The sequence below is a fragment of the Amblyomma mixtum genome, chromosome 5 (genome assembly GCF_055824585.1).
Source record: "Amblyomma mixtum isolate Tamu chromosome 5, ASM5582458v1, whole genome shotgun sequence".
Taxonomy (NCBI): Eukaryota; Metazoa; Arthropoda; class Arachnida; order Ixodida; family Ixodidae; genus Amblyomma; species Amblyomma mixtum.
Window position 1 is genome coordinate 50,743,937 of NC_143016.1, and position 26,097 is coordinate 50,770,033.

Sequence of the window (26,097 nt, forward strand, 5' to 3'; positions counted from 1 at the left end):
AGCCAACGCAGCGTAGGCGCTCATCGCCTTGATGTGAGCGACCTAAGCCGCTGTCAATAAAGTGTTTAATGTGGGTCAGCACGCTCTTCAACAACAAGAAAAGCGCACGCAGTGATCTGCTATAAGTGATAGGCAGGCCACCGACAGCCAATTCATGAGGAGCTTCTACCAGGCCACCGTTAAGGGTCCCATGTCGGGGAAAGGCCGACGTCATCATCATCGGCGTCGTCGTAGGCGTCAACCTCTTTGTCTGATGGCGAAAAATACTGATGGAAATAGAAGAAATAATGAAACTGATCCGAAAGAAAAATTTGGCTTATTTTTGTTTGGATGGGAATCGATTTTAGGAGCTTCATATTACGAGGGGCACGCTAACCATTGGCCGCAAAGGCTTTCTTTATTTATTACATGAAAGCACATCAACATTGCAACCTTCTACTCTTAATTAACCAAGGCTCATCCTGCGAACCCGTCATACACACTCACGCCAGGATCATGTAATCACTCTTCCCGCACATGAAAATTCCGGTACGCATACACACTAGCATCGAGTAAAGGCAGCCAGACATTAGGTGCATTTTGCGCAGCATATACCACCGAAATAAAACCACACTGCTCTGTGAACAGACTCCGATGAACGTGGGAGCTATGCTTGGTGACCTATCATGCGGCTCTTCCACAAGCTAAACTGTTTGATGAGCTCAGAAACACCACACAGAACCTAAGAAACTTTCATTGTAAACAGACATCTTGTAGCACAGGGCGTGATCTCAATGTCCCTTTTTGAGAGTTCGGTGAAGAATGTCCCCAAAAGAACAAGACATGATCGCAAAGCACAAAGCAATGACCAATTGTCCTCCAGCTGCTGACACAGGCAACAGTTCACTGACTAAGGCACAAACGTCCCCTTATCACAAAGCCACGTTTAGCCAGGTAAGATTGACGTGTGAATTAAAAAAAAAACGTCTTTGAGGCCAATTGAACACACATCCACTGCACCTGCGTTAATACACAGTTGTCTAGAAAGCCGAGGAAAGGCAGTCGATATATCGGTACACAAAATAACGTCTCAATCAGAACATTTGCCTACTGTTTTCTGGAGAGGCGATACAGGTTCTCTGAGCAGAAGGTACCGTGAGGAAATGGAATGCGTCTCCAACTTCGCTAAGAAAATCCAACTAAGAACTTTGACGTCTATGACCAGTGGGCGCAAATAGAATAGGCAAATGGGCATTTAATCGTCTGTTAGGCACACCTACAAGGAAGGGATGGTTTGCTGTATTAAAAAAGAATATCTTAAAACAAGCTAACGGACAAGCAAGGGCGAAAAAACCAGCTCAGCCACAGTCCAAAGGGAGAAAGAAATTGTCACGGTGCATAGGCTGCAACAGTGAGAGCCGCACAAGAGTTGAAAAAATTCTATGCTCTTTGGTTCAAGCTTAATAAAGGTAGGCCTAGTGAATGCATTGTAGTCTTTGACTTAGTGAAATGTCTTGGAGACATGTATTAATGAGTAGGTGACTAAATGTGAGTATGCTAATTAAAAATTAGGTAACTATGTCGATGATCCTAACGGGACCCGATAGCGCCATTGAATTCTTCTTTCTAATGCGAGGTTTACAAATCGTGCAATTTTTACTTAGTTATCTTATTCACAAAACAAGAAAAGATGGGGGCGCAGTCAGCTGGCGCACTCCAAGGTAGTCTACGCTTTCTTTATTTCTTTCTATGCAACCCGTAGAAATGAGCAAGCCCGTTTACTTGGGCATGAAAACTGCGCTCGCTTTGTTTGTTGAAAACGCGATCGAGTGCGCTTCAGTTTGGCAGCACGTGAATGTTGTCACGTGGGGTTGTTTTCATATTTCGCCGCCTTTTTCGAAACGCCGTAAAGAAAAAGGACCATGCAGACGGCAGGTTAACACAAAAACTGGATCGATTGTTCTCTAACCCCCTGTGTCGCTTACTGAAGCACACATGGCTCTAAAGTGCGAATAAAAAGTTTTACATAACTCAACTTACCTAACTGATTAGGCGGGATGCAAAATATGCACTGAGAAGCACCATATGATGGCAAACAAAAACTTCGTGGTTTCACACAGCTGCGGTTTACAGATTTTTTTTAATCACTCCTGCTGGTTCCGTGAAACACCCCGAATATGACCCTAGTGTACCCTTACGTACACTTTGTATGCCGCTTTCACTGGGTTCACACGTCATCTGTTAAAGGGACGGACGCAGCAGAGACAACGTTTTGATACGACAGTACAAAATCGCCCACTTGCACGCACTCCACTGAATAGAAATCCTATAATGGCACGGTGAATGGCACTGCCACTGTGGGATGCCTTCCACAGAAACGCATCCTCTCCTGGCGAAAGTTCGCAATAGCTCACGCGTGCATTGTGTCTCAAAGGGATTTTTCTAGGAGCGCCCCGAAATCGACTTCATTCAGTTCGAGAAGTCTGGCGATAAAGCCCCCATTATGAAACCACAGTTTGGCGAGGCACCATTCTGGGCAAGCGGTTCCTTTCAGTGGCTCGTCCGCTTGAATGCGCCCGATTTTCTAGGGTGCAAATGCCATCCAGGCATCGCGAAATCGAGAAGCGTGAAGCCATCCAGAAGAGCGCGCGGTAACTCAACCAAATAGCGTACATAATGCCCTCCCGGTGAATCACCATTGTGGAGAACAAGGATTTGAAGACGTAGACCCTCTAAGGAACAACTATATTCGACGCCACTAAAAACGTGAATCAGAGTGGAAGTTATAGAGCTGGCGTCCACTAATGAGCAGCTCAGTCCAGAAAGCTCCTAAAGAATGTAAGCTTGGCGCACAAATTAAACCAATCATATACGACAGCCATGACGTCTGACGGTCAAAAAACTTGTAACAGAGCTTTTTCTTGAGAGCCCCTGATCAATAAACGCTAGAGAGGAAGTTCTTAATACTAAGCTGTTTCAGTTGAAAAGCGTTAGTAGCAACGTATTATGAGTGTGGTAGTCATGGTTGGTTGAAATACTTATTTCAGGCTGTACTAGTGACCATAATATCATGCAGTAGGCAGCTGTTCGCATCTTTCATGTGGCAAAACGCAGGAAATCAGCTAATGAGATCAATTCAGTGCGTTCACATTTCATCCTTGTATTCTTCGGGTCCATGCACTGTACGTCACTGACAAGAGCAAAGCTGTAATTATTTTTCATTATCGTTTTTTTTCTGCCCTTACAACTAGTTCACTGCGACATTTGTTCTATTGCACTGAAACATCGTTTTTTTTTCTAACGTGATGCTACATTGCTCGCAGACATCCTATACTCAAGCCTGTTGTTCTTTGAGATGTGAAAGCGGGAGCGAATATGAGAGGTTGAAGGAGTACATTCAAAGCCGTCGGAAAGGCGGGGCCCAAGTAGGGCACTGTACCGCTGCTTCGCCCGCAGACCAAGCTTCGTGTGTCGAAACGACACCTTTCATTATCGATGTACAAACGCAATTTTCGTCACTATTAGTAAGTCACGTGACGCTAGGTTCACCGTAAAAGGCCTGCTGGATGCGTGGAGCAGCATGTGTCAGCTTGGAGACATCCTTTGAAGCCCTTGATGGCCAGATGGTGAATTTACAAGTGTTGCTTTATAACGAAAGATGAACATGAACAACATATCCGTGTTCACGGAATTTAATAGAAATGAATTTCGGCAAATATTAACAATTAATACCAGTACGCTACTGTAGAGAGGCCAGATCGTGCAGTGTGCTCAGATAATCGCACAGAAACACGCGCATGTACGTCAAGACAAAGCTGCGGAGTGTTACCACCCAACTGCCGCGCCTCCCGAAGCGAATAGCTGCTTTCTGTAGACCAGTCCAGGCTGTCAAGCAACTTCCAGGCTCTATAAAGCCGTTAATCACCAGCTATGGGCACTGTATCCTGTGGACGTAAACAAATTATCGCCAGACGATGCGCGTGCTGGCAATGCAGGCTTCGCAAACAGCCGACGAGCTACATGAGGCCAGGCAGTGTCGATTTGGTCTTTACTCCTATGGTCAACGACCTTTGGCCCTTACACGTACCAAGAGGTCACGTCGCCAGACGACTAAAAACTTCAGGCGACTCAGCTTCAATCACACTCAACGATTGGCCTTAGCTGTCTATGTGCCATTAAACCCAACCCAACACAACACAACTCGCAACGATTAAAACGGACACGATGTAGTAAGCGTGCACTCGTGTTCACCTTGGTCGAGTTGGTCGATGCGTTCTGTCGAAAAACATCGCCTCTGGCGGGAGGCACGGTCTACTGGAAATGTTGATAAGCTGTCCTCTAGTTGCCGTGGTCAAGTACCTGACAAGAACCGTTCGACACCTGCAACTGACTGCATTCCTTCGGGCTCCTCACTTTCCTTCTAATCCTTCTCTTTTTTTCCGTCCCCGGGCCCTGGAGTCCCTACAACATCGAGCTCTGATAAAAGTGAAGCCCATCTTTTGCGGCGGCGGCGGCACCTAATGAAATTGCTGGCAATTACGTCACTCAAGTGAGCCTCAGTGAACGACGTTTTCGCGGTCGAACTAATTTCCCTCGGGCCATTCGAAGCTTTGGTGTTCTTTTTTTTTTTTATTCTGCCGACTCAGCGGCACTCGCTCAACACACGGCGCTGATAGCGCGCTGAAGTAGCCAGTACGCGAAACACGCCTTTTCCGCTGCACAAACGTTACTCCGCTTCTTGGAACGCGACGCAAAATGCGTTCTTGACAGAAAAAGGCCGCGGTGCTCTCTAATTGGCGGTTCCATTCTAACGAAGTTAGAGAGTGGTCCGTTAATTAAAAGGCATAGGGCTGCGACCTCTGCGGCCAAGCCATATCGTGTCATCGAGCGAGGCAGCTCACTGAATGCCTGTGCAACAATGCTGACGCAACGGTGCAATGTGACTTGTGTTGCTCGCACCAATTAGTGTTTGCAATTAGCGGATATAAGCCAGTCTCACATATAAAAGGTCACTGACGCGTGACCGACTCCTTTCGGTAATTAGCGAATTCTAGACGCGCTATAAACGCCCATTCCATAAATGCTTCTTCAAACATTCCGGAATTCCCATATTGAGCGCAATGTTGGCTCAATGACATCGGCCAACGAACTGGGTTTTCTTTTTTTGAGCTTCACTGAAGCTAGTGCATGGCGTTCTTTTTTTAATTCCCCCGGTTTCAGTGACCCGTATTCGCAAAGTTGTGGATGTCCACAACAAAAGCTGTTACGAGGGTCCTTGAAATTGCTTTAATCATTCCATTGCGTTTTAAACATCGTTGTGTTTTGAAACAACTTCACGTACCACTAGACCCCACGGAACTACAAATCTGTGTGTTACGAAGCAATATCTGCCGTACATTCTAGTACGTGTGCCTGTTTGCTGCATATATTCGCTGCGATCTCAACAGAGAACAACGTCAGAACAGGGCACACTGCTAATGGCATGCGGCAAAAGATCGGTCATTTACAACGTGTCTTTTCGAAGGTGTGCAATGTGGGTGAATGAGCACTGCTGGAAACTGCACGCTATAGGAATTTGAAAAATCAACGATACCCACGCGGACACACTCGGTCTGACCGCTGGTGCCGAGCTATCAGAAGCTTAGATATGCGAAGACATTAGCGAATCGGAGGCCATGTTCACAAAGCTAGCGATGCGCATAAACTCTTTGGGATTGACAGATGTCTTATCGATTGCAGTAGCCACACAAAAGACTACAGGGACAACAGCCAGTTAATAACTGTTCCCACGATTAGATAGCCATGCTTATTTGACGGCGGCAGTTGCTTCCACGACACGAATGGTCTGTTTTTGCTCGAGAGCGACCATAGAGGTCTGTGGGCGGGAATCCTGGAAGCGTTCATTCCGCACTTTAGGGCTTTATACGATGTTTTTACGTGTGCACAATGACCACCAGAAAGGTCTTACGAAGTCTGAGTTCTCATCGCCTTCGAGGACCTTTTGCTCCAACAAAGCGTGAAAGATAATTAAAGTACAGTTTTTACTCGCCCATTTATCGACACGTAGTAGAGGTCGACCCTATTAATTTCGGCGACCAGAAAAAAGTAAACAAAGTTTAAATGCCTGGTTGTTCCACCGGCTGAAACACCCAGCCACGAACCGCATAAGGGGTGCCGTAAACGTTCCGTTACACAGCTAAGTCGGTACTTCGATGCAGCTGCAGCCTGATGAATAATAATAATAATAATAACTGACTATTGAGGAAAGGAAATGGTGCAGTATCTGTGTCACATCTAGGTGGACACCTGAACCGTGCCGTAAGGGAAGGAAATTACACATTTTATGGTGCTGACTAAACTCTGGCGTTTCTTTTTAATAGCGTTAACAGGAATTAATTGTAGCGGTCTAAACAGTCGTTGTATTTTGTCTGAAAAAAAAAATCACACCATGGTTGCTTCATTCCGTACTGTACATTCCGGTCGACGAATATTGTAATCGTCTAGTGAGCTTCACAGTACTGTCAGGAGTCCTCTATCTTGTTTATCTGCTACCTCACCTATCCTTATAACGGCTTGTAGCTGCTATACATACCCCACAGAGCATATGATAGGCGTTTAGAAGTATTAGGTGTCTTCTTGCAACAGCTCTCATCACCCATTGAAAACGAAGATTAAACAGTGCACAAGGCATGGTCTGCGCGAACGCGGTGATCCCATGATCTGCTACAATACCACAACGACCAATGCCACTCCACCCGGAAACGAAGCATTCACAGCTACATTGTGACAGAAAGCGCATGAAGCTCGAAAGAAGCGGGTTCGATCCCGGCCGCGGCACCGAATTTCGATGGAGGCGAAATTCTAGAGGCCCGTGTACTGTGCGATGTCAGTGCACGTTAAAGAACCCCAGGTGGTAGAAATTTCCGTAGCCCTTCACTACGGCGTCCCTCACAGCGTGAGTCTCTTTGGGACGTTAAACCTCAACAAACTAAATCAAACCAGAAAGGGCGTGGAGGTAGCGAAGGCTTGATTTGAAGATCTCTTCATTCGTGCGGTTTAACATTACACCGCTGGGCTGCGGCGTGACAATTACGGTGCGAGTGGATGTTTTGGATTACTACCTTACACTGAGAGATCGGGTAACCGCACTCCGAAAATGTCAGGTTTGGACAATTTTCGTGCTGTTTCAACAAACAAGGCATTTACAAGCGAAAATTTTGCCCTGTCATATTTTCACCAGCTAGACAAAAGCGTTCGGAGCTGTACACTGTTCAGGAATCGGGTTTCGGAACGCGAAACAGCTGTCAATGCTGGCCACATCCATGGCGCCTCATTGTTTACATTTAGATTCTTTTCAAGCTCGTCTCTTAAAGCCTCCATGAGTTGAAAGGATCATCAAGAACATAAGCCTGGTAAAAATAAACGGGTCATTATTTTTTATTTTAGTTGTAAAAGACCAAGACTTGTCCATTGGGTTGTGCCACAGGCAGCAAAGCTTGCTGGCGTTTTCTAGGAGCTGTTCCGAATTCTTGGCAATGGTGCAGCATAGATAGATATGTGTGTGTAAGCAGACAGGCGGCGACTAGGACTAAAGTAGAGAGGAGGTGCAGATTTTATTAGATAGAACGGCGAAAACCTAACCAACGCATGCTGAATGGAAGCGCGGAATTTAGGGACGCGCTGCTCATTCCTGTTTTACACACACATTTAAGAAGAGGCTGGCATATCCTTCTTTCGTTCATGGCTTATATACAGTAAAGAATAACGTAGAAAGGCAGCGCATGAAAACAGCGCTGCATTTGTTCGCTCACTGTGTCCATAATGTAAGCGGAATACATACCACTGCTTGCCTAGCATAATGGAATAATAAAGAGCGATGAGTCCTTTTCGAACGCCACTTCCAACTTAGCGGCCCGAAACGCACGCCTGGAACTAGCTCCAATATAGGTCGCTGAGTCAATTTAAATAACAAATGACTTCGCGTGCGCATCTGCTGCAGTTTGAGTGCATGCATATGCGTTTCTCCCACGATGCAAAATGCGTGCCATCGGAACTGCGCGCTTCTCGAATCAACTGCCGTCACGGCGCGTCTGCTGTGTTGGAGAGCGTGGCCAGATGGGGCTTGCGACCCGACTGAAATAAACTAGCCTTCGCTAAAAGCGCTGGCGTCGGATTTCGAAAACATGCCAGCCCGATGAGAGTCGCTTCGGCAGACTCGAAAGCCTAAAAGTCTCTTTTCTTCCACGAAGGTTTTCCCAAGAAAATTTCGCAGGCACGTGTTTGATGAAAAAAAGAGTGCAACTATCCTCGCTACTACCGAGCCTTTGCTTTGACGTGCACAGCAGCGGAAGGCTCTGGAATAATTCCATCCTCCTGGGCCTATATCTTGTAAAGAAACTTGAGTACACATGCGTTTCAAATTTCACTAGGGTAGAAATTCGAAGTGGAAGTAACAAATTGAAAAGCCAAATTATTGGCCATTAATGGAACGGCATGACCGATGAACTAGCACAACGACGATATGAATTTCAGTGAAAGAAAGGTACGGACACTTTGGGGGAAAGTGGTGAGAACTGTGTGATAAAACGCCTTTCAGGCTTCTACGTTTATCAATAAGAGCCCGTTCGTGTGCCAGCATCATATTACACCATTTAAAAAGGAATAAACACCAAAATCACCAAACAAGCAGTTTCTGACGCAAACAAATACCTCGATTCGCATTTAGTTGGCCTTCAGCAACGCGAACTACGCCGTAGCTACTTACTCTGCGTATGTAAAGATGTTGCCAATGTAGCACGGTATCTTCACCCTTGCACGTCAGTAATGGCAGTGCAAACGCATCACTGCTGCCTTGTATTTCCCATAGGAGCAGCTGCCACACTCACCGAGCTCCATGAGCCTTCAGGACGGGTCTTAAAACACCGCGAAGGCCAGTTGTGATGACACATGGTGCTTATTCTCGACGGCTGTGCGTCATTCAGTCACAAGGGGCACATCTGCGTCACGGGGATAATGGACGTACTTATGTGTTCTGTGCTACACGCAAGAGCTCTTTCACACATGCAGCGGTTAGCTTTTACGTTGATGCCCCTTTTCGCAATATTCCGCGCTGGAAGTTTCTATCCACTACGCGTTGGCTATACCAAGAGCTTTCCGGTCACATCACTAGACTGGCAATGTGAAGGTAATGGCTTCTATAAAAGACATTGTTGGAGCTTAGAGCTGTACCTTGGGTTTAAAATTTCAGCAACAAAGAGATTTATGCTTACGTCTCCAAAATCTCGCCGTGTAAAGGCTGTGTTGCACACTACCTGTATTGCATGTTGCACACTACCTGTATTGCACACTACCTGTATTGCACACTACCTGTATTGCATGTGGTTTCTAATTCGGTTGGATTGAAATAAAAGTATTCTGCGATACAAATTAAGCGCTGCGTTCACAGATGCAAACGCGGCTTCTAATTTCTTGAGTACGTTTGTCCTTATCACGAGGTATTTTTGGGAGTTAACATTCGGTGCTAGTTAAATATCTTTGGCATAATAGTTGGGACATCATGTGCTAGATAAAAGCGAAGTTTTATACCACCACACTCGACTAAGAAAAGGAAGTGATCGCACGTTTGCGTGTCTCTAGGCTGATGGTGCGCTTTCTCTAACATGAGGTTCTGTAGTTTTCTATACTTTTAATTGGGACATAGCCTGTAATTGGGACATAAGGTTCTATTAAATAATTTTTCAGAAAACATAATTGTGGTGACTGGTGAAAGTACTAGCTCAGCATCTGAAAACATACGCGTACATCGCGCTACCTACATGTTTCGTAGAGGCAAATGAAACGCTCCTTCGATAAGTTTCCTTGTGATTGAATTGGTAATTTCCGGTACAGCGTGAAGGACGGCGCACGAAGAGGCGCATTGTTTCTGACAGTTTCAGCTGACTGCCAAGAGAACGGTCGTCGAATGGTGGCATCCTTTCGGCACATTGTTGAAATGAATAGGCCAACTATCTTCCCGATTCTACTATGCTGAAAACGCTGCAGAAGCTTTGTAGTGGCCCAAATATAAGAGCGTTGTAGGCGCTGAGCCAGGACAAGACTAAAATGAAAAGTAATCCAATCTTTTTGGGTCTTTTACAGAAACAACAAATGACAGCATTGACTGTACCGCTCTCAGTATACTGATATATGAAATACTGTCAAGACCCGACTTTCCACTCAGGTTTCTTTTGCTTACGCTACAGTTATGACAGAAGTTGTCAAGCACGCTCGCATTTAATAGGTTTATGGTTTATGAGGGTTTGACGTCCCGAAGCAACTCAGGCTATGAGGGACGCCGCAGTGAAGGGCTCCGAAAATTTCGGCCACCTGAACTTCTATAACGTGCACTGATATCGCACATTACACGGGTCTCTAAGATTTCGCCTTCAACGAAATTTGACCTCCACGGCCGGGTTCGAACCCGCGTTTTTCGCGTCAGCAGGCGAGCGCCGTAACCACTGAGCCGTCGCCGCGACTTGCTCGTATTTATTACTATTGCAGGTTAAGTTCACATCCAGAGTAAAGCCACATATTTGTTTTCTAATAATTGAAGCTGTAGACGAGCGATGCATCGCGATAGTTAGTATAGGGCGTGGGGAGTAGTGAGTGAGTGCATATATCTTTTATAGAGAGTTGCTCAAGATGTGAAACATTGCAAAAGAGCTGCCATAACGCAAGAACTGAGTGAAGCGCCCTTGAAATTATGACCCACAACTAACCAATATCTTGGAACACATCGAATATGTTGATATGCTTTTTTCGGCTGACCCATACAGGCAGGCCTTGGACGCTAAAAGAACACAGGGAAAGCTTTGAAGGACACCATAGGGAGTTAGAGCACAGAAAATTATTGCCGTCACGACAGCAGACAGATAGAGGACATCCCACCCTTCAGGTCGCACGCGAGGGAATGATAGCCCAACTCAAATTAAGAGGACGTAATGGACATGGGCGGGGGGATACAATGAGCAGAAGAGATAACCGATGGCCTCTCATGGCGATAGACTCGATATCGAATCACTAGAAATGTAACCTGGGGCGGAAGAGAATCGGTGAAGGAGACTGGGTTAGGAAATTGGCACTAATATGTTTTCCACGCCTGTTGTATGACAGGCCTAATGGGATATCGATAGAAAAAATGTATTTTGGTTAGAGTGTGTTTAACCAAGCTGGCCGTTGTGACAAACACGATGATGATGTTCATAGATCGCGATAAATTCGTTTCTAATTCGTCGGCAACGCTGGAACTCCCCAGATGTGATTTAGTAAACCCCTTCAAATACTGATTTGCCCACACCCCGCCATCGTGGCCTGAGGTGATGGGCTTCGCTTTCTGTTTATTCTGCACGTATTTATGCATCACAGATCGAAAAGTAAGTTAATATTTATTGTTATCTGGATTGTCCGTGTGATGGTAGTAATTCTCTAAAAAAAAGACGTTGTTATCGGGCTCAGTCACAGAGGCATAGTGGGAGAGAAAGAGGAAAAAAAAATGTGGAGATAGCCAGATATTAATAAATCTTTTGGCCGGTGAGTGCTGTTTTCTTATATTCATATTAAGACGTTGATATAATCTTGATAGTTGGTCAGGGTGCGGCAGCAGTTCGAGGATCAATCATTTGAGTAGCTGGTATAGCGGGGTCAGGGAAAAGGTGCGAGCAGTACTTATCTATAGCTACCGATGGAAGCGGATGGCTAGTTACTGGTTTACTAGGGCCGCTGTTAAGTCTACCTAGTTGAAAGCATAACGCGTTTCCTGCTGAGGATTTCCTTGGATTCGTCGGGCTCGGCGACTGCAGTGATTTCTCTATAATAATCTGATAGCGCGGACGCGTCTATGTCTAGATTTAAGCGTGCTTTAATCGCGGGCCTATATCGCCACTGCTATGCAAGCTTTGCGCAGCCACTTAGGCGGTGTCCTTATGTGTCAATGGCGAAGCGGACATTTGCAACATCCACACAGAATAACCCCACCTTTTTCCACCAGCCGGCTTGCCCGTAATCGGTCATAATACACACGCAGCGTGTGTGCTTCTTACTATCTGACACGAATTGTCCGCCGCACCTAAGCCTTAACTTGCTTGCTTCCTTGTTAATTTTCATAGCATGTTAAAAGACGCGGTAAAAGATCTGATATGCTGGTTTTCATGCTTCTGATTGTAACTGACTCGAAACTACAGCATATTACAACGCGGCTTGGGAGGCGCACCCAAGTGGAAACTTCCGGGAGAACTTGGAGGCCGTGACGTAGTTTTGCTCGAACAAAATCTCCATCGCGGATGTTTTCAAGTTTGGCCACTTTCGTTGGAGGCGGAAACGAAGAATGCCGAAGTACAGAATTTGCTCTACGTCAAAAATTTATGTTTTGTCGGAATTAGGTTTAGCCCATTACTATGTAGCTTTCCCGTCGACCAAGATGATATCTTCAGGATATCCTTCGGTTTGGAAATTACTATGGTATCTGGACAGCATCGCAGTAAACGATTATGTCCTCAGGATACCACCTGGGCGATATCCTCAGGGGTCACCCTTATCAGGATATCGTCTGGGGTGGTTTATGCTAAGATATTATACTAGCACAAACCGGCTCTTGTTAATCTGATAGCACCAGAGGTCTCATTCACGAAAAAAGCCGGCATCCGTCCGTCAGTGCCATCAAAAAGCAGAGCCGTGGCGCATCGTTGTACCACTGTGCCAGTAGTGATATGAGGTTCTCTCGTGTTCTATGATCTATCTATCAATCTATGAATGATTTTGTGAATCGATGAAACAGGAGTAGCTGCGCGAAAGGGGTCTCTAATACTCCAGCATAGTACTCTTAAGGGTAGGTTAAGCGTCTACAAGTTTGTTCATTCAGTTCTCTACTTGTAATGAAGCTACTTAATAGCCTAGGAAACAGGGTACGTTTCATGTTGTTACCAGTGTGGTCAAAAGGCATTGACTACAGCACTGAGTTCTTATTTTGAGACAAAACGTCGCTAGGTGTGCTTTTTATTATACTTATTATCTAGAGTACAGCCATGATCAACATCACGGTCGTCATTGTCGACTACCTATCTACGTTGGGTAGGAAAGAAGCGCTTCCAGTGTGCATTCACCCCTCACACTTCAGAGGCCGTCCAAATCATCTTCCAGTCTGCCGCAGTGGCTCAGCGGTTATGGTGCTCGGCTGCTGGCCCGAAAGACCCGGGTTAGGTCCCGGCCGCGGCGGTCGAATTTCGATAAGAGCGAAATTCTAGAGGCTCGTATTCTGTGCGATGTCAGTGCACGTTAAAGAACCCCAGGTGGTCGAAATTTCCGGAGCCCTTCACTACGGCTTCTCTCATAACCTGCGTCGCTTTGGAACGTTAAATCCCCATAAATCAAACCAAACCAAATCATCTTCCTCTTAACCTCCATCCGTAAACAGCTCTTTCTCTCTCGTGAACTGCACGGGCAATCGGAGAGTGCTCCAATATAGACAAGAAGGACCACAATACTTTTATCGGTCTGTTTTTTGTAGAGAAAAAAAATACTTAACCGAAAAAAAATTATAAGAAAGCTGTCGCAGTAGCATAAGCAGTGAACGACGGATAACAGCGCAACAATAGGAGTCACCCATTGCTTTCTAATTTTGTAGTGGCGCTGTGTTTACTACTCTTAAGAGATGCACGAATTTGCGAAAAATTCTGCAAGACAAGAAAGAAATTTCCTTGCGGCCATGAGCCTGTGGCAACGAAACGCGAGAGGTCACCCAACACATGTCGCGCAGAATAAGCACCCTCGCCAGCCGAAGCCTGTCCTTTCACTGCTTACATGCCAGCACATATAAGACGTGATTCTCAAAGAAAATAAATAGAGTACTGACAACAATGCTACTCACAGTGGGCGTTGCCTTCCCACCTCTCAAATAAAGGTGTGATTGGCCAAATCTGGGCTCTGAACGTAGTACAAATTTCCCACTTATTTTTGGCACTGGATCGTCACAAGTTCTCGGTACAGCTCGCTAAATCATGCATTGTTCATATAAGTTACTATAGAGCCCTCACGAAGCTTCCACGCAATTTTGATCAATGGACTGATGTCCATTTAAAGGCCATGACATGCAAAGCTCTATGTTGGCATTACTGGTGGCCATGCTTGGGCGGTTATCTCATAACTGTATTATTTTTATTAGCCTTCCTACTGGCAGCGGTAAGTCACTTTTGCTGGAAAGCACAGGGTAGTGTAGTATTTACTGAGGCACAATATCAGGCATATGACGTTTCAAAGGGAATTAGTATGCCACCATAGCGCAACTGCAAGGTCGGTCACGAGGCGACGACAGCTCATCCTCTTACCTATACTTCAATGGAAACAGCCTGTAACTGCCACTCTTTATCACTTTCACAAACTATGTTTTGCGTGTTATGAGAATATGAAGCTTTTGTAAGGCAGAGAAGATGAAAGAAAAAAGGAGTAGTAGAGGAAGAAGCAGACAATAATCTTATGTAACGCACAGCTCTTAAGGCGCACAACACACAACGGGGCTTCTACGGGCAATCGCTCAGAGTGCATTTCAGCGGAACTTGCACCGACCATTTGGCGAAAGTGACTGCAAATTTTTTTATACATTTGTTAAATTTAGAAAGCCTTCTAGGTCACACTGCCATCTCCATTCAATGATTGCTTAGTTGGTACCCGACTGTGTTGCTACGGGTTTTTTCCGGCCCTGCTCTGTACCTAGAGAGGGTGGGGTTTGCATGATAGGCGATTACTTTGCCGAAAGCTTTTTTTCTTGCTGACTTTATTTTCTTCGAATTCCCTTTTCCCTTTCACCTTTATATCCACCCGTCCGTTTCCCGCTGTGCAGGATAGCAAACTGCTTTCTTCTCCCGATCAACCTCCCCAACATTCTTTCTTTGCAACGTTCGCTATTTGTTCATTATTTACTTGCTGCTCATTTGGCGTTAGTGACAAGATCTCAAAGCTACTTTGTTCACCCTGTAGTGCAAAGACCCCACTCACTGAACAAAGCAGATGGATCCTATCAACGGCAAAACACAAGATTGCACCTGCATTATTAGTAATGATGTAAAATGAGCCCCATTGTTCGTCTAGGTCGTGACCTGAAGTGAACGGGAAAGCCCCAGAGAAACACCAACCAGAGAAGTCGGGGCTTCATCTTCTCTTTTCGGCCTTCTGCTCAGGCATTCCAGCAGTCCCGCCGTCAGACATCGATCGCAAAGCAGGGCTGTCTAGCCGCTCGGCTAGCTCCGGTAACCAAAGCCTCACCGGAGCTTCGCCTCCGCAGATATTCCCCTTGCTGCATCGTCGATGCTGCTCAACCATGCGCGGCCACGGATGAGGGCGCCACTGTTTACACGAACCGAGGTCGTTCCAGTGAGCGGAGAACAGACTGCTGCAGCATCCACAACAGTGTGCTGTATTTATGATCCTTGTGACGGCTTCTGTTTTGGCGCTTTGTTCTCGGCGAGAAAGCGAGAAGCGACCCGGGACTGGAAAAGGAGAGTGTATGATAATACCCTGGCGGCGGAGGTCGATTTTCTATTCGGTCCTTTTGATTTCCTCGCTTTTCGTTGCATAATAAAGGTGTTTGCAGGTACCCATAGCATTTCTGCAAGAGTTAATGAACAAAAAGTGCCATTTACTTCTTTGTATCCTACAACAGCTTGAGAGATTTGTTTTGGAAACGGGCCTCTACTAAAAGCTGCGAAATGCACTCCCCACTACGAGGCGTAACTGTCAGTGTGTATGTTTTAGAGATCGGGTCTTAAGCGCCCATTCTTGGGTTGAGCTGCGTGACCGCCTTTGGAGTAACGGATCCAAAGCATAAATAAATAAAAGAGCGTTCTCGGGGCTGGCATTTGAATCCGTGGCGCGCGAACAGAAGACCTTCGCTGGCTACTACACGAGAGCACTATGCTATAACCGCAGGCGATCACGCCTCTTGTTAAATTACAACACGCTCTCCCGTTGCGCATTGCACTTTGTTGTCGTCTTCAGCTAATGCTGCTATCACGCTAACACACACATTCTCGCTCGCTCTGCAGTGCACATCGTAGTTTTCATCAGTTAGTACTACTATTGAACTAACATCGTCGCCAGCCGTGCCGACGACCAAGCAAAGCAAAACAGTGAGACTGCAGAGCCTGGGACACCGACGTCGCTGCGCTCAACTTTCGCATTAGGCAGTACCGTAATCGTTCTTCAAATTTTTGTCTTTCTTTGCCTCAAGGGCTAAGTACGTGCAAGTAAACTGTGCCTTTTAAAACTAACAATGGGCTATGAAGGACGCCGTTGTGGAGAGCACTGTAGTAAATTAGATCACGTGGAGCTCTTTCACGTGCGCTAACGTTGCACAGGCCACAGGCGTTTTCGCATTTCGATTCCGTAGAAATACGGCGAACACAGCCGTGACCAACGTTTTAGATCTAAAAACATTGGCCGGGACCAAACCCATTACCTGGGGATCAGAAGCCGAACGTTCAAGCCAGTGAGCCACGGCAGTGGATCACGTTTTAAAATATATGCTTAACGAGAAACTCAGGACAAATCCATGTAATTTTTTTCTGATTAAATATTCATTCCGTAGCACTTCTAGCTATATTCATGCTTTTTAGGCACTAAACAAAGCAATTATTGCTGTCAAAACTGCATTTTAAACTTTCACAAAATTTCATTCATACGTTCGAGGCTAAGACCAAAGGCACTCCGTGATTACCGCCTGGACGTCAATGGAGAGTAGCCCGCGCTTAGAGATCCTCGTATTATGATGATGATGATGATGATACTTATAGTAGTCGCCGTAGTGATCACTTTGCAAATTTTTGGTACCAAGTTTCTGCTTACTCGTGACTATTAAAATATCTTGCTCCAATTGACGTCATGAAATTCTAAAGGAAAGTTAAAATATTCCTTTGAAATATCTTTAAACATTTACAACTTTAAATCTTGTCTTTAAATTAATCCAGGGGCCTCTACTATGCTCCTTTTTCCTTTTATTCTTCTTTCAGTCCCTCGCTGATTCCTCTTCCCACGCCGTGATCCATATGCACGCTGAGAGCAAAAAAAAAAAAAAGATTGCGTGACTTTCTTTTCTTTTTCCGATAACCCATGAGGCAAACTCCTGGGACTGCATAAACGTGAGAAGCTTGCAGGTCTGTTGAATGGCACCAGACTCATAACAAGGCACGGACGAGGCAATCACGTGAAAAATGCTTGATAAACAGATCTTGCTGCGCTAATCAATTGGCGGTGCGATAAAATTCTACGCACGCTTATTTTTTTTCAGCTTTGCATAAATAATACAAGACGATAGCGAACACTAATTCCCCACTCGCAGTAAGCACACCAAAATTATTTCTGAACGCTTAACTCTGAACCCTGCGCTTCCATGCTGTAGAAAAGAAGTTTAATGATCTATATGTTATGCCCAATGACAAGTCACTAGAAAATCAGATTATGTTTGCAATAGAATGGCAGGAATAGACGAATAAAATGAACGAAAACTGGAGTAGAAACGAATTAACGAGCCCCTTTTGCTTTGTGCTTTGGTGCTGAAATTATAAATGATCTGTGTGTTCTTCCCTTGGGAGACATCGACTTTCGAATCCAAGCAATTTCACGGCGGTCTGATTCAAAGAGAAGCATGCACGAAGAAGGTTAGACGTTCCAGCGGGACTCGACTGTCATTTTAATTGGAACCCCGAAGCGGGGCCCTGTGCAGAATTACGCGACCTAGGCGCAACCTAAAACGAGCCGACTTTCTCCGAAGAAGGTCTTCTCGAACCTAAAAACAATATCGCTTACTAAGCTTCCCCTGAACTCTCATCTGTAGGTGAAAAAATAAACTACTATTAAAAATTCTCTGGTATGCTTAGAAGCGATCGCATCAGAGGTTAAGGACAAAAAAAAATTGCAGAAATAAGCGATAAATTAAACTATGGGGAGAGAATGAGCGTCTGTTAGTGAGAATTTTCGAGACTGATTACCATCGCCCCGTGCGGGCATTTGTATTTGCTTTGTAAGAAGAGCTACACAATTTAGCCTAGTTTCTTAACTCGGTGCTGCATGCATATATTCTGCCTAATAACAAGAGCAGTAGGAAAAGCTGTGCTTTCTTTTACTTGTATCCCATGAAATACGCATGTACTTTACTAACTCCGTGGTAATGTTCAAAAACACAACGGCCTTTGTAACATGACGTTGGTTTCCTAGGCGAGCTTTGAACGAGAGATTCCCAACATAACATACATTAGATGATCTCACGACATCATAAAAAAGCTTACTTCAAAAACGGTGGCAGATGTTAGCAGAAATTACTTTCTTTTCCAGCAGATTCACAAAGCTCATTCATCTTAAAACCACTTGAGCAGGAATACTGAACGGGGACTGAAGACTCCATCTAATTTGTGTCCTCAGTGAAACTAGGTTATTTTGGGCTTTATGTGGCTATGTTGACATTCGTTCGTCACAGGACACATTCGCTGACGAGCAAATAGCATATAGAAGAAAGCTCCGCCACTAGATTTAAGTTAGTGATGTCAAAACCAAAAAGACTCCGAAACGGCCGTTTTGAAGTGAAGGTGAAACAACCTAGCCTGAGGGATTCACGCCAAAAAAAAAAGAAGCATTCACGCACGACATTTTGCTGACGAAAACAGCCGATTGTGGCTACATCTGTGTTTCGTTTTACGACGTTTTCAAGACTCTGAAACCTCCAATTTCAAAACTTATCGATGCAGTTAACCTTTACTTTGTCTTCACTGTCCCTTTAATCGACAACAAATACACTTTTTAAGATATCCGCGATATTCAAGGATTGAAATCTAAATAGGTGCAGGAAATGCATAGCAAGTTTTTTTTTTTTTTCCACTAGCATTTAAAATGTTGACTCAATCGATGAATAAGTTTTCGGCTTCTCCTCACCGCACCCAAGGAGTGCGAAGTAGCTCGATGTGACGTCAAGGACGGTAAGGCTTCAAATTTGCGGTGCTTTCAACGGCACCCTGGCGTGCGTCGTTGGATTCTGTCGAGCAACGATTGGTGGGCTTTGCCTTCAGTGGCGTTGATTTTTATTTCTACCAAAGCGAGAGCGTTGGAAATGTGCCGGTATCTTCGTTGACGTCATCATGTGCCCCTCCTCCCTTCCACACGCACAAACTCACTTGGGCCTGTGCGCTGCGGAGAAAATTGAAGCTCGTCCCGATTACGCAACCATTATAAATCCTAGCCCACAGAGACTTGGCATGCTTTACCTGCAGGGTTCTCACATTCGACCCCTTAAATCGCCTCGAATTATAAAACCTCTGCAGTTGCTGTTTAAGTGACTCTGATTCAAGAATGCTCTCGTGAGAGTACAGCCGTGTAACCTCAAACGAGACCCATCAAACGAAAAGTAGTTCTGGGCCAAATAAAGACAATAATTACTCCGTTAATCTCGTATTTCAGTTTGGCGAGGATGGCTTTTGGTACCGACCTTGTTGATAGTAAAACAAAAGTTTGTACCATCATTTCTAAAGGTGGCGAAAATTCCGGACCTGTGCATGTTCGAAAGCTCTAGTTTTAGGTATCAGAGACATCGTATGGCAGAGAAATCCAAAATTTAATAGGCATGCTCTTTAAAAGCGTCAGCAGAACTGCCAGCTGGGAAGGAGTTGCAGCAGACAGGATGATTAAATACGAGAAGAAACAATAAAAATTGTGCTTATTTTAATTCCGAGAGCCCATCAGCTAACTATACGTGGCTGAGTTCCTCAAAAGAAACAAAAAAAGAAACATGGAATGTGACAGCAGATCTCGGGTCTTAATATGTTTAGGCGCCAGAAATAACCTTCTCAAATGACAAATTGTCTTGTTTTTCTGTTTTCGATTGCGTGAGGAAAACTGAACAGAACATGAACGCAAGACAATGAAGCTGTGATACTTTTCCTTTGTTGAAAGTGAGCGAGCTGGTGGTGCATTAATAGTCCTGCATAATCCTGCATGCTTCGTTGCGGCAGCCTTTTTTATTTCTAGAATCGCGCGACCCGCGCTCCGGTAATTGGCGGTACAAATTAACGATTAAAAGTGCAAAATGAACTTTAGTGTTCCTTTACTTTACGGATAACCGGTTGCTCTAAAAGTCACATTGGTTGGTGAAAACACTAGAAAAAATTCACATTCCGTAGCACTCGTTCTGGAACCAGACAAAAGAAGAAATATATATAGAGAGAGCCGAGTTTTGATCCAAGCGTGTATTGCTGAATGAACTTGGATATTTGCACACAAACTTGGTATCAGCAAATCGTCCCAAAGAAAGCAGGGCGACGTTATGGAGGAGAACAAGGCATGGATAAGCTCCGAGACAACAGAAGAACGAAAGGGGGTTTTCGGGAAGCAATGGGAAGGATGCAGAACAATTCTGATCTGATAAACAGGGTGAGGATATTTCAGTTAGCATGGATCAGAACTTGTCTTTCTTTTTTCATCTTGTTTAAATTGTGACAAGAGCTTCTGTGAACCTACAACAAACCCCTCATTCGGTGAGGTTTATTCTGATGTCGTATTATAAAATTTCGAGTACAATTGCATGTTGACACTTCATTTGTCTTTTATACTACATGCCGAGCAATGAATGAGATGCGAAGGTTACGAGGCTGCTGTTCTGATACAGAGATATTCCACAGGTATAAGAGACTTCTGTGCTGGAAGAAGGGCTACTTGTATTGGAGAACCGCGCGGTGTTTTGCTCTAGCAGTTGTCGCCGAGCTGTTCCGAGCCTGGCCCACTTCATCAATTGGAAATAGAAATATTTTTAAATCGTCTTCGGCCTTACACGCCTGTGGCCACATATGATCAGTCTAGAAAAACTTTTTCGCAAAACGAAGCAAACAAACCTCATATCCCGCAAAGCCACAAAGTCCCGTCTGTTTTTCCAACAAATTTATTGAGCAAAAATTTAGAGAAATCGCCGAGTCCATGTAAGGGTAATGGCGTTCTGGACGACAGCAGTAGACGAGAATTTTGGTTCCCGGAGACAACGTGCACATTCCGCTAAAACACAACAGAATGAACCCTTGTGTTCATAATTCCGGTGCACTGCAAAAATTCTCGGGTGTTCAAGTCTAACTGGGTGGTGGCATTTGCTGCCTGCGTCATAACACAGGGTCCCGCTTTAATAAGTGAAACCTCGCACAGCGTACTTTTGCTGCTATAATTAGATACTTCTGGCACGTGGCAGGCATTATTATCTTTAACGACTATGAGTGAACGAGACACAAATAGAAATGTTTATGCAACGATCACTCTCGTAATAGAAAAGCAAAAATAAAATTCTGCAGACACGGATACCTACGTAATCAAGCTGCTTAATTGGTTTTCCTCTACCTCACACGGAATGTACAGGCAGAATGTAGCCTTCTCGAGGGATGCCAGCGGGTCATCCAGGCAGCAGGACCGGGCCTCGGTAAAGACTTCTTACGTAAACTGCATAAACTAATCGGCTGTGTCGCTTCGTGTCTCAAGCGCCTTACAAGGAGCAAGCTTATGTCCATGGGCCGAAGAGATTATTCAGCATTATACTACATGGTGGCGAGTAGGCAGCACACCCATAAATTAGAGGAGTTGCATCTGCCTCGTTCACACGCAAAGCCGCAGTCGCAAGAGGCAATACAGCATTATATACTTTTCCGCTTAATAGGTCCCTGCAACGTTCTTGCATTTTTTATTTCACTGTTTTTTGAAACTCGAAAATAATTTCCATTAGTTCAAGCATGTCTTCTCCGTATAATATGGTACGGCTAAGTACGGTACAGTGTGTGGTTTCAACTTTCCCGAGGCAAAAGTGGACGTTGCTCGGTTTCTCTTGGAACCCGGTTCGTCGGCAGCGGCCGCCCAGAGCAAAAACCTCTGCCACCTAAATGACGCAATAATTCAGACCACAACGGTCTATTCGGTCAGGAGTGATTGTTCTGTGAATATCGGAGGGCTCGTCTAAGTCCTGGGCAATATGGCGAAAAGAACGATACGCAGAGGTGAAGACAAATGCACACTGAAGATATCTACGATGATACTCGAGTGAAGTACCCCGGCACACGCCCTCCTGTTTGTACTAAAGAATCCGACTGACAATCTCATCAGTCACAGCAGGGAAGACATGTCTGTGTTCTCCGAGGCTAACGTTCAGACAGTGATTGAAGACGTGGGTGAACCCCGGCAGGAAAGTGTTTGTTCCTGCATTCCCTGCTAAACTGCCCCATATGGGTGAAATTGTTCTGTAGCCCTATACTCCGCCGCCGAAGAGTAGCTTCAGGAAAATATCCCCCCTGCGCTCTCTATACCACAGGGCATCTTACCATACCATACCATACCATACCATACCATACCATACCATACCATACCATACCATACCATACCATACCATACCATACCATACCATACCATACCATACCATACCATACCTTACCATACCATACCATACCATACCATACCATACCATACCATGTAACATACCATTCCATACCATACGACAGCATACCATGCCTTGACATATACCATACAACAACGCTAAATGCCATTTCCATACAGCGTCATACCTCACCGTGTAGTACGATACATTCTGTTAGTTAATGCTCACAGGAGGCAATCTGCAGCACCTAGAATAAATGCCGATATTAATCTGTTTATTCACTTACTCCACTAATGCAGTGCTTGGCTGAGGCGGTGTTGAGTGATTTTGTTTGTAGTTTGTTGCTCTATACGAGTGAAACTGCTGGATGATTGTTGGCACTACGTAATCCCCGACTTCGCTGGTAGCGCATAAATGTAATTTCTACCGAGTCACGCATTCCCGTTCACGTCGGAATCCCTGCGATAAATGCTTAGTAGCCGAAGTTCGCGTGCTTGAGTCTGCGTAGACCATGCTTCCGCACAAGCGTTGCTGCAGGCACAGGCTCATTACCTTACATATTTCACCGCATTTGTCAAGTTAGCAGAACCGGCGACTTCAGTCTGCATTGTTCGGGTGTTCTGATGAATGGCGCATGCGCTCTCCTCAGCTTTAGGCTTTTCTTTGCGGTAGCAGGCACGCGCTTGTAGTTTTACTAATACCAGTTTCACTGATGCCGATACCAAGCTTTACTCGATTGTCCTAGTTTTACGAAAGTCGACCGAAGCAGTAAGATGTGCTGAGGGCTACCGGTTCGTGCGGAGAATAAGGTATACAAGTATTTCTTACTGACGTATGTTGGTTACCAGTTCGGACCCGTTCCGTAAGTGTGGCTTCAAATGTGGACACACCTTGTTTCTAGTGTTTTTCTTTATTTGCTCTTATTTATTCATTTTCATTATTTTTCAGGTTTGCTTTAGTTAGTATAACCAATGAAGTTGATTAAAGGAAATCTAAAGCGAACTGGAATATTTCTGGCCTGTTAGTATTAGGTGGCGCACTATGATTTTTAACATTTCATCTACCTTCAAGTGATACAAAACACTGTGCAAACACCAGCACCTTCTTGAACCAGTCAGCGCATCACGGATTAAAATTCGGCGCCTTTGTGGAGTTTCAGAACTGGTTTGGTTTAGGATCTTTCTTTAGAGGCAGAGAATTTTTGAACATTTTTATTCCATGTTTGAGAACTGAAAAAAGAGATAGGCAGAGTGACACGTCAATATTTTATTACTTGGAAGGTCATGCCAACTTGTTAAAGCTTGTGAGAGCATTGAAGCATGGTTTTGTTAGCCTTTAACAGACACCTTTCATATCTTTTAGGTGAGACACTATGTTGCGATATCTAAACATCGCAAGCGAATAAAAAAAGCAGTGACTATTCTGCTCACTATACGGTGGCAGTTGGATTTCTTTTTAGCCCAAAATCTTGTTAAATGTGCACTGAAAGAGAATTATTCACAACATATTTGTGTCATGCTCACATAATATACCTGGTATGTATTTTTCTGGTTTCCATATTACATCCAGAAAACGTAGAGGAATCATTGTTGTGCATGATTTGAGAAAAACATTTCTGGTTTTTTTTTTTATATGTCAACACATGGCTCGCATTGGGATGCATGTACAAACAGAAATCACATCTTAAAATTAACGATGACAAAGAAAGAGCTTTACTTTTCATCTTAAGACAAACGAAAGGGGCTGGTCCTAATACTATAAGGTTCCTATTGCTAGGGAGGGTCTCAGGGGAGGGTTGGCTTATTGATGATGAATGTTACTTATCTTTCGCCGCAAATTTTGGCTGTCAAAGGAAAATCGCTGTAAGAAATCTTTTTGGGTTCAGGGTAACAAAAAAAAACACTACTGCTGAATGCGCATATCTGAATTCTCGCGTATCAGCAGGATGTAAAACCGAAAAGAAGGAAATAAATTAGAAAAAAAAACCTTACCAACCGTGCTGTGAAACAACTGCCTCTTCTGTCGAGAATCAATTTCAGGGAGCGGCGAACTCATCCAATCCTCCCTTCGTAGGTGCATAAAAAAAAAAAAAAACATGAGCCCTACAACGAAGCGAACAATGTTACCTTTCCCCAGGGCTCAGCGAGCAAAGAAATAAAGAAAAATAGTAAGAAAAGTCTTCCGTAGCCAATAGCTGTGAAATGTGAGTTCTTTCGCAGGCTTCACTTTTGCCATCCCATTTATCGCAGCGTAAATGCCGGGCCATCGACTTCACCCGGCGCGTCCTTTCGTGCTGCCCTCGGCAAAAGAGAGAGAAAACCGCGAACTACCATTGGTTGAGGCGCGCGCACATACATTGCCGAAAGTCTCCCTCGTCTTCTCGAAGAACCATGCAGCGTTTATGACGTTAGGAATAACTCCCCTCAGCCTTCTCAGATTCGCGTGGGCAGATATATTCACGCCCTGGATCTGGAATACATCAGTAATCCTGATTGGTCCGTCAAAAGGAGCTGGCCAATCACGGATTGCTGTTATCTGCGATCGGCTGTCTCAATTCGACCGCTGTTTGGTTGAAGTAAGTACACCGTCCGTAAGCCTGCACGCTTTCAGTGAGACAAAGTGCAGCGGGGTGCCTTTTGACTTTCGAGGCCAACCGCTCTTCGATCAATGGCCTCGCGCAACTTGAGAAGATTCCAGATGTCTTCGTGTAGAGGCGGTCGCCGGAAGGTGAGGCAATCTGCTCGCGCCTGTTTGCCCTCAAAACTTTCCTGGCAGTGCAGAGGATCTTCTATCGCTTTCTTTCTTTGTATATTTGCTCATATGCGCTCGTTCGAGATTCCCCGAGAGCAGCAGCGAGGGGAGGCGAACCGGGCCCAGGTTGCTCTCACGTGCGCTTCCAAAGAGAAAAGTAAACCTAACCACAGCGCCAAGAACAGATCGCACGCCCACCTAAACTCCAGGCAGAGCTCTATTCTTAAGAAAAGCATTAGAGCGTGAAGGAAAGTTCGTGGGGTTGCGGAGCGCTTATACTTTTGGTGGATTGTTCGATTTCTGGAGAGAGCGGACGAGGCTGCTCATGCCATTGCGATGTTTGTCGGGGTATTTGAACAATGGTATAGCGCTTGCGCCGGTGGATCCTGCCAAGTTTTCGAACAATGTGCGAATTTGCGAGAACAAATTTTACGAACTTATTTTAACACGCAAAGAAGCCCTCAAGAGCGGGGCAAATCCTCGTTTTCTTTTTTAGCAGTGATTGTTCTTGAATATTCTCAACGAAAGGAATGAGAACGCCAGTGCAGAATCAGCGCGATCGTTGACCACTGCCTGAATATCTTTACAACCTTTCGCGCTTAGATATCGATTCGTTCGCGCAATACTGCTGAGTCTAACCCTGCAATAAAAAAAAAAGACTGCGCAAGCTTGAATTATGTTTTGCACATCTCTTCAAGGCATTTTGTTTTCTATCTTTCTTCGCGTTACTAACTTCCCCACAAATGTGAAATGAAGAGATGACGCGTTTTCTATATCGTCTTTCCTATTGTTCCAGCTTCTAGAATTGACCAATAGGAACAAAATATTGTGACAGTTTGGTTCTATTTCACCGAAATCAATTTCAGAATAAAGACGCAGTGGTTATTTTTACTCGCACGTATCGTGTATTTAGAGAAACGCCCACGCACGCAGAGGAAAGCGGTTGTACGCATCGTTAT

General features: G+C 44.8%; 1 pseudogene across 3 annotated transcripts in view; it reads right to left on the reverse strand.

The window, feature by feature from the left end:
- The window catches only part of LOC149342109 (5-hydroxytryptamine receptor pseudogene), a 279,261-nt pseudogene that overhangs the window by 72,589 nt on the left and 180,575 nt on the right, over positions 1-26,097 (reverse strand). Inside the window, exon 1 of one of the 3 annotated variants that reach the window (XR_016283002.1) lies at positions 15,141-15,195. The exons of 1 other annotated variant lie outside the window; for it this stretch is intronic. The product of XR_016283002.1 is annotated as a 5-hydroxytryptamine receptor pseudogene, transcript variant X2 (transcript). Of the gene's footprint in view, positions 1-8,743; positions 8,880-15,140; positions 15,196-26,097 lie in introns of those variants that run through there. One more of the 3 variants, XR_016283003.1, reaches the window with a different exon arrangement.